This window comes from Medicago sativa, chromosome 8, assembly GCF_051527215.1.
Source record: "Medicago sativa cultivar Bolivia chromosome 8, Bolivia_mono, whole genome shotgun sequence".
Classification (NCBI taxonomy): Eukaryota; Viridiplantae; Streptophyta; class Magnoliopsida; order Fabales; family Fabaceae; genus Medicago; species Medicago sativa.
The window spans coordinates 17385179-17393205 of NC_140756.1; the positions used below are offsets into that span (position 1 = coordinate 17385179).

The 8027-nt window shown below is 32.9% G+C and overlaps 1 pseudogene; it reads right to left on the bottom strand.

Moving 5' to 3' along the window:
- Window positions 1-4933: 4933 nt before the first annotated feature.
- Window positions 4934-5663, bottom strand: LOC146897449 (uncharacterized; annotated as a pseudogene).
- Between the last annotated feature and the right edge of the window lie 2364 nt (window positions 5664-8027).

Here is an 8027-nt window from a genome sequence, read left to right on the forward strand (position 1 = left end):
TGGTTTGAAGACGATGAAGTTATTAAAGCCAGACACTTAATCAAGATTGGCATTTCAAATCATTCATATCCAACAAATGATGGAAGAAACGTAGATCCAAGACCAGAATGTTTTCTGCATCAAATGGAAAAATTCTATGATACTCTCATCAGATTTGGAGTAAAATTACCAAACTTCAGGGTAATTACTGCAAAAGAAAGTTTTCTAGTCTATAGTGATTCAAGGAAACAAGCAAAAGAAGAGCATCTTCAGCAAATCCTAAAGTTTGAAGAAAACTTTAGTGGGCTTGAAGCAGACTTGGGCCATCTACCCGACCCAATCCAACAGGAGTGCTGCCGACACTTTCAAAAATACAAAGGACACCAATGCAAGTGGTGCGCAAAGGACATAAAAAACGTGGCCGACAAAGAATCGTTGTATGATAGTGACATATCACCAAATAACGAAGAAAATGTAGAAAGTTAGTGGGCATGGGACCCATTTAGAGATAAGCCTTATCTCTAAGGCAATTATGTAATCTACTTTTCTGTATTTTCTTTATTTCTTTTGTCATATAGTAAGTTGTAGCCAGCTGTAAGGATGGAGACGTAGTACCTATCTGTAAGTCTCTATGCCTATAAATAAGAGCCTTGAAGCTCATTTGTATTCACCATGTTTTGAAGCAATATAAGTTATATCGTTTGATATGAGCTTGCCTCTTAGTTTTAAGAACTAGTGGTCCTATAGTGGTAAAACACTATAGTTGAGAATTCTTGAGGTAATACTCTGGAGGAATTCGCCCTGAGTTGGGATAAACTCAATACAAGCAGAAAAAACTGCTGAAGATCAGATTGCTGAAGCAAAACAACCCATATTTCTGAAGAAAAATCAGGTATGAATTTATCAAAATTATTATAAAATATGTCTGAAGTTTCATATTTTGAAGGAACATCTAGTTATCATGCTGACAGCATAATAGATAATAAAATTGAAGAAGCAGATTTGTCTTTAACTGCTGAAGAAAATTTTAAAAGAAAGTTTAGTAAACTTAAGGAATTTCTGTCAAGAAAAAATATTCTAAAATTCGGAATAATGGTAGGAGAGGAAGCAATTCCAATTGAAACAACTAATGGAAAAATAGTTATATCAACTATAGATAAACAACAAATCGATAAAAGACTTGGAAAATTTTCTGAAAACGAGAGAAAAAAGATTGGTTATATTCATATATCAACCATTCAAATTCTAATCAAAAGTACCTTCATGAAAGGTATTGATTCACCTCTAGAAATAGCTCTAGAAGATTCTAGAATTAGAAATAAAAAACAAGCAGTAATTGCAAAAGGAAATTGTAATCTAAAATATGGAAAGATAAAATTTGATATAAATTTACAGATGGGATTATCCCTAAAAGATATAGATTTGAATAAATCTATAGTTTTTCATTATAAGCTAAAAGATTCAACATTTATGAAAGAAGGAAATCATCCTTTTACAATTTACTACAGAATTAATTATGCTTTGAGTAATTCACATCATAGCATAGAATTCATAGGAAAAGAAACAATTCATATTGATAAGTTATTTACACCATTAATTACTTTAGAAACACCAATATTTAAAGATATCACGAGAAATAGTTTTTCTCTGATAGAAGCAGAAAAGAATATGTTTGAAGAAACAGAAAAACCGTTGTTTAGAAGCCAAAGTCTTCGAATAACATCACCAAACAAAGATCAAAAAGATTTTAGCAAATCATTAAGTTCTCAAACCATATTTGAAGATGATACTTCATCCTCATTCGAACCACCTAGAAAGGATTTCGAAATAAGCAGAGAAAAAGAGCTTAAGGATCTGCATGATTCTATAAAAACTCTATCGATACAGGTTAATAAGATTAATCAAAGACTATAAAAAGTCAAAATGCCTGGTTTAACTCTTAAATCAGAATTAATACTTTTTAAAACTAGGTTACAACATCTAGTAAGTGATATAGAATGGTATTATGATCTAATATCATACAAACAAATAATATATAAAGCACAAACTTTAATGAGATCTCATATAGATTTAATTGAAGATCTGGTAGAAGAAATGCAAGAAAATCTCACAGAGATTCAAATGAAAAGAGCAAAAATTCTTTTAGAACCTTTTTGGGGCTTAGAAGGAATTGAACACCTTATAAACGAAGCTCGAGAAAAAGATAAAGCTCGAGAAAATCCCGCTGGTAATTCTGCTAAAAATCTATAATGCCTGGATTAAATCTAAAAACAGAGTTACAACTCTATAAGCAAAGACTAGAAGAAATAATTTCTGAAATAAATTATCAAAATACAAGAATTATATTAAAACAAATTCTTTTTGCTTCACAAGATTTAATAATCTACCATGTAGGTTATATTTCTAATTTATTAGAAGAAATAGAAGATTCGAATACTCTTACAAGTATTCAGCAAGAAAAAGCAAAAAGACTTTTAGAACCCTTTCAAGGTTTAGAAAAAATCGAAAAAATGTTAAAACAAATAAAAACTGATCAAATGCTAGAACAAGAAAACCTCCGCTGGAGAATCAACAATTAAGATATGCCTGGACTAGATCTTATAACAGAATTAAGACTCTTCAAGAAAAGGCTAGAAGACATAGTCTTTGAAATAGAATTATATTATGAAAGAATTGTTTTTAAACAAACTCTTTACAATTCTAGAGAATTTGTTATACATCATATAGAATATATTGAAGATCTATTAAGAGATACAGAAGATTTAGAAAATCTTACTCAGATACAAAAACAGAGAGCTAAAACACTTTTAAAACCTTTTCAAGGATTAACTAAAATCGAACAAATGATAAACGAAGTTCGAAAAAATTCCGCTGAAAACCCCACTCCAAACCTGGTATCAGAGCAGGAAACACAATCCTAAGGGAAAAATATGAAAATAAAAATAAAAAAGAAATTAAAAAATATTTTTTATATAAAACAAAAGCTTTTTAAAATCGTTTTTCCGAATAACCGATTTAAAAAGACATCCACGTGGCACTCTTCTATTAAGCCACATAAGCGACTTTTCCAGAAAAGTCATAAAAACAACTGCACCATAGCAGTCCCCAATCAGTTATTGTTTAGTTATTCAAACGGGTTAGACTTACCATGTCAGCAAGTTCGTTACAAATTTGATTGTTCTTTTGAGTTATTTATTTGAGCACCTATATTAGAGCTCTACTCTATTATTTGATTGTGCTACTTAAGGGTAACACTTTGGTGCCATTAATGACACCGTGCCATTAAAGCTGGGCCACACGAACACATTGACATTGCATTTGGGCCACACAACACATCTATCTTGGTGCCATTAATGGCCTAAATTTAATGATTAATGACACCAAAGTGCTTCCCGCTATTTGAGCATCTATATTAGAGGAGTAAAACACTTTCATTTTCTAATGAAATGATAAGAGAAATTCTGCTACAAGTTGTTCAAATTTCCACTTCCATAATAAACATTTTCATTTTCTAATGAAATGATAAGAGAAATTCTTCTACAAGTTATTCAAATTTCCACTTCCATAATCATGGAATTCGTGAATATCAATATGAACGGACGAACTATGCTTAAGATGCTACTCAAAATTTAGAAGTATATGCACGTGAGGAAATGGATTTGGACAACATACATACTGTGTAAAACTATTTGATTCCCCCTACATGACGTAACAACAACGTTTTGTTATAGGAATCATGAAAAGGAATAAAAAAATAGAACAACCATAATAGTCAAGTTATTATCATAGGCAATAGTCAGCTCCAAAAATTTTGTTTGCAAGTGAATTATTAAAATTCAGACACTTATTCAAATTAAATTTAGTTATCAATGTTGTGGGGTGCGCTTTGCTGTGTCTGATCGTCATGCATTGCATCATTCACGTGGGTTTCTGAACCTCACAAAAAAAAGACAAGGAAAAATAAAGCCCTAAAATATATACTCACTTGTATTGAAAATTTATCGTGAAGTTTAATTTTTTTTTTTTTGTTAAATATAGTTATTTTTTAATATAATTTAAAATTTAATTTATTTTAATAAGGTTAAAGAAGTAGTAAGATTTTTCTTTTCTGACCCTATTGCCAAAAAAAATGAAATATTTGACCTCCTTTAAGAATTATATACCAAAATGACCCACTTTGGGAATTTTTTTTTTTTTTTGTTTTGTCTTTTTCCCCATTACCGCTGTTTCATTTGGCGGTAATGGGTTGTTTTCTCCTGCACCGCCTGCTGTGTTCACAGAGGCATCACTTCTTGTCTTTTTTTTTTAATTTTTTTTATTCATTACGGTCATTTGGTTTGGCCGTAATGGATTTATAAATTTTTTTCGTTTTTCCTTTTGTTGAGCACAATATATGTATTTATTAATGTAAATAATAATAAATAAATAAGTATTAATTATAATTGTAATAAATATTAGTTTATTAATTTAAATACAATAATTATATTATACATAGCATAAGGTTTACCTCAGCTTGAAGACTAAGATAGTGTGTCAAGGTTTCTTCCCGGTTCTTCTTTGTATAAGTTTACATGAAGTGAATGACGTAGTTATTGATAGAAAAATGTACAGACTAGAGCACTTGCTATGCTAACTCAAAAAATTTACCCCATGTGAATTTTGTATTGAACAAAGAATCTGAATCTTGCCGTGCATTATAAGACTAATGCATGTCAAGATTCAAACTCCATGATCAATACAAAATTCACATGGAGTAAATTTTTTGAGTTTGTATAGTCAGTGCTCTAGTCTCTACATTTTTCTATCAATAATTATGTCATTCAATTCATGTAGACTGCTTAATTAATATAATAAAAATAACAAAACTGCTTAAATTCTTTAAACTGCGAAATTTGATTGAAGGTAAAAAAACAAGTCATAAATACTTATAAAAGATAGGTTGAATACATATTAACTAGCGTTTTTTATTGGTCGGACAATTTCTCCTAATATGACCAGGATGCCGACACAACCCACACAGTCTCGGTGTCGGTGTCCTTTCTTCCACCTCCTCGTCCATTTCAGTCCTAATGCGAGTACTATTGGGTCGACCTTTCTTTAGTCTTTGCATGTTTCAATTATGGAAAAGCTTAGGACCTTCATATGGGGGCCAATAACTCTTGTCGTGGACTACTTTGAATGCTTTGTAGTAGATTGCATAAACATTCTCGTTTTTGAACACGTCTGGAATAAGGGTTGTGTAGTCATAGCGAAAAGAAGAACACGCGGCTATGACATGGGAACAAGGCAAATGTAAGGCTTGATATTTCCAACAGTCACACCACCTCGCTCGAAGATCAACCTTGAAAGTTCCCATTGGCCTTCCCTGCCTGTAGTTGACAGTCTCACGAACAGAAAAGGTATACATCTGTCGGTCAAACTGTTCGACATGATGGGTGTTGGACTTTACAATGTCATCCTGAAGCATGTTCTGGCGATATTCGCTGAATATGTCTCCAGAACCTACCCTTGCAAATGCACCTTGAGCCCTTTCGGCAAAAAGACACGCCAATCTATGGTAGGTTGATTGGACTATAGGTGTAACAGGTAGGTTGCGTATTCCCTTAAACACAGAGTTCCACGACTCAACGATGTTGCTTGTCATTTGTCCCCATCGACAACCCCCATCATATGCTTGAGTCCATTTTTCCTTCGGTATATTGTCCACCCAATCTAATGCACGCTGATTTGTCTCCTGAATTATACCACGGTAGAAGTCGAACAAGGGTATGTTTAGGGCATATCATGTGTGTTAAAGAAAAAAATAGTTAAATATTATAGTTAATAATTACTTGAATTAAAAAAGATGTAAGATAGTATTTTTACCCATGTTATTGACGATATCCTTAAGATCTCCATCCTTGATTGCCCTCATGAAATTTTGCTTGATGTGTCTGATGCAGTACGCATGAGTTGAACTAGTTTCTTGCCAACCATTTCGTGGGTCATTGAATGCGCTTTTAATTGATTCATGTCTGTCTGAGACCACGCAGACGGAAAGTCCTTGTGTGACGTGCCTCCTAAGATTTTTCAGAAAAAAACTCCATCCCTCCTTGGTCTCACCTTCGACTAGCGCAAAGGAAATTGGAATCGTTTTGTTGTTCCCACCTAACAGCCAATTCATTGCACCTTCACCCCCTTACTTTGACCAAAGCTTTAACCCATCCACGAACTACAACTACAGCCAAACTTACCAATCACCACCACAACCCACAAACTCATTCTTACAAAACTCCCCAATTCCATATCCAACTTATTCTCAACATAGTTATCATGGAGAAAGCTCCCAAATATCAAACCATTCATTTGATGACTTTAATCCAACTCAAAACATCCCACAAACCATTTACCAAGACCAATCACAATACACTTCTTTCAACCTACCAACCCCTCTACAAAATGTACATTATCCCCAAACAAACTACACACCCCAATGGCCACCACCACATACTAATACCATAGAAAGTCTGGCTGCAGGGTTTAGCGAAGATGATTTCATCAATGAAATTTGGACGAACTCTGCTCCACAAGTGCAAAATGATGTCACTATGGAAACTAATGATGAGGAGGTCGAAGAGGAACAACCTGAGGAAGTGGAAAAGCAAAACCAACGACCCATACGAAGAAAAAAAGATAAATTATGTGCTACGGGAGGTCATAATTTAAATTGGCGTAATTGGTTTCGAAAGTAGTTTTTTGTTTTTATTTGTAACACTATAAATAAAATAATTAGTGTTTTTAAAATTAATATTTTTTTATCATTATCATTAATATTTATTTATTATTATTTGTATTTAATTTTACAATAAATATATTGTGCCAAAAAAGGAAAAACGGAAAAAAAAATATAAATCCATTACGGCCAAACCAAATGACAGTAATGAATAAAAAAATTAAAAAAAAAAGACAAGAAGTGATGGTTCTGGAATGCAGCAGGGAGACGCAGAAAAAGCAGCCCATTACCGCCATTTCAAATGGCTGTAATGGGAAAAAGACAAAACAAAAAAAATTCAAAGTGGGTCATTTTGGTATATAATTCTCAAAGGGGGTCAAATGTTTCATTTTTTTGGCATTAGGGTCAGAAAAAAAATTCTACAATTTCCAGAAAACACTTTTGAGACAATAGAATATAAATTTTTGTGTTTATATTTGAAGATTAGAGGATGTATGTTTCGACTGGTGTTCATAAAGCCTAATTTATTTATTTATTTTTGAAAGGATAAAGCCTAATTTATTTATTTATTTTTGAAAGGATAAAGCCTAATTTAATTGGCAAAGTAGGAATGATATGCCGAATATTTTCTGTCTGATTTTGATTGACCTTGTTAGTCCTTCAACATTTGAAGCTTCTCTAAATTGGGGAATACTTCAGTGACTTAGAAATACTGCCATTGGTGTCATAGCAGAGATTCTGGCCGTTGATGTGTATGGGTCCGCGTGGAGATGTGTGTGTGATGTATGTGTGTGTGGTGGAGATGGAATTGGATGGTACCATTGGTGCCATTAATGGCACCAAAGTGGAACCCCTCTAAATTCATACTCCATATTGGGGTGCTATAGACATTAGTAGTAATTTCGTGATCAGCTAATTACGTCATTCTCTCTTTTGCGAAAAAACAAAAACGACAATTTCTTCTTAATCACTTTAAATCAATCATGGTTTTCTTTCTTCTTCCTGACAAGACTTTAAATCACTCTAATACACTCATGAAGTAATGTTTGGCTGCATGTACCAAATAAATTAATGTGGTTCGTGCAAGTAGTGAGCAAAAAATTAAACATTAAAAACACATGTTTCTAGCGCCTTTTAGCCAAGACGCATGGATAAAAAACAGTCTTTTTATGATAACAAATTAATGTGGTAGGAGTGATACGCGTGTGGTCCAACATTCCAAGTGGCATGGATAAAAAAGTGCCGACCTTCGTAACGCAAACTTGTGATTTAAGTAGGGACATTAAAAATGTTGAGCTTGGTAACGCAAGTTTGTGATTTAAGTATGGGCATTAAG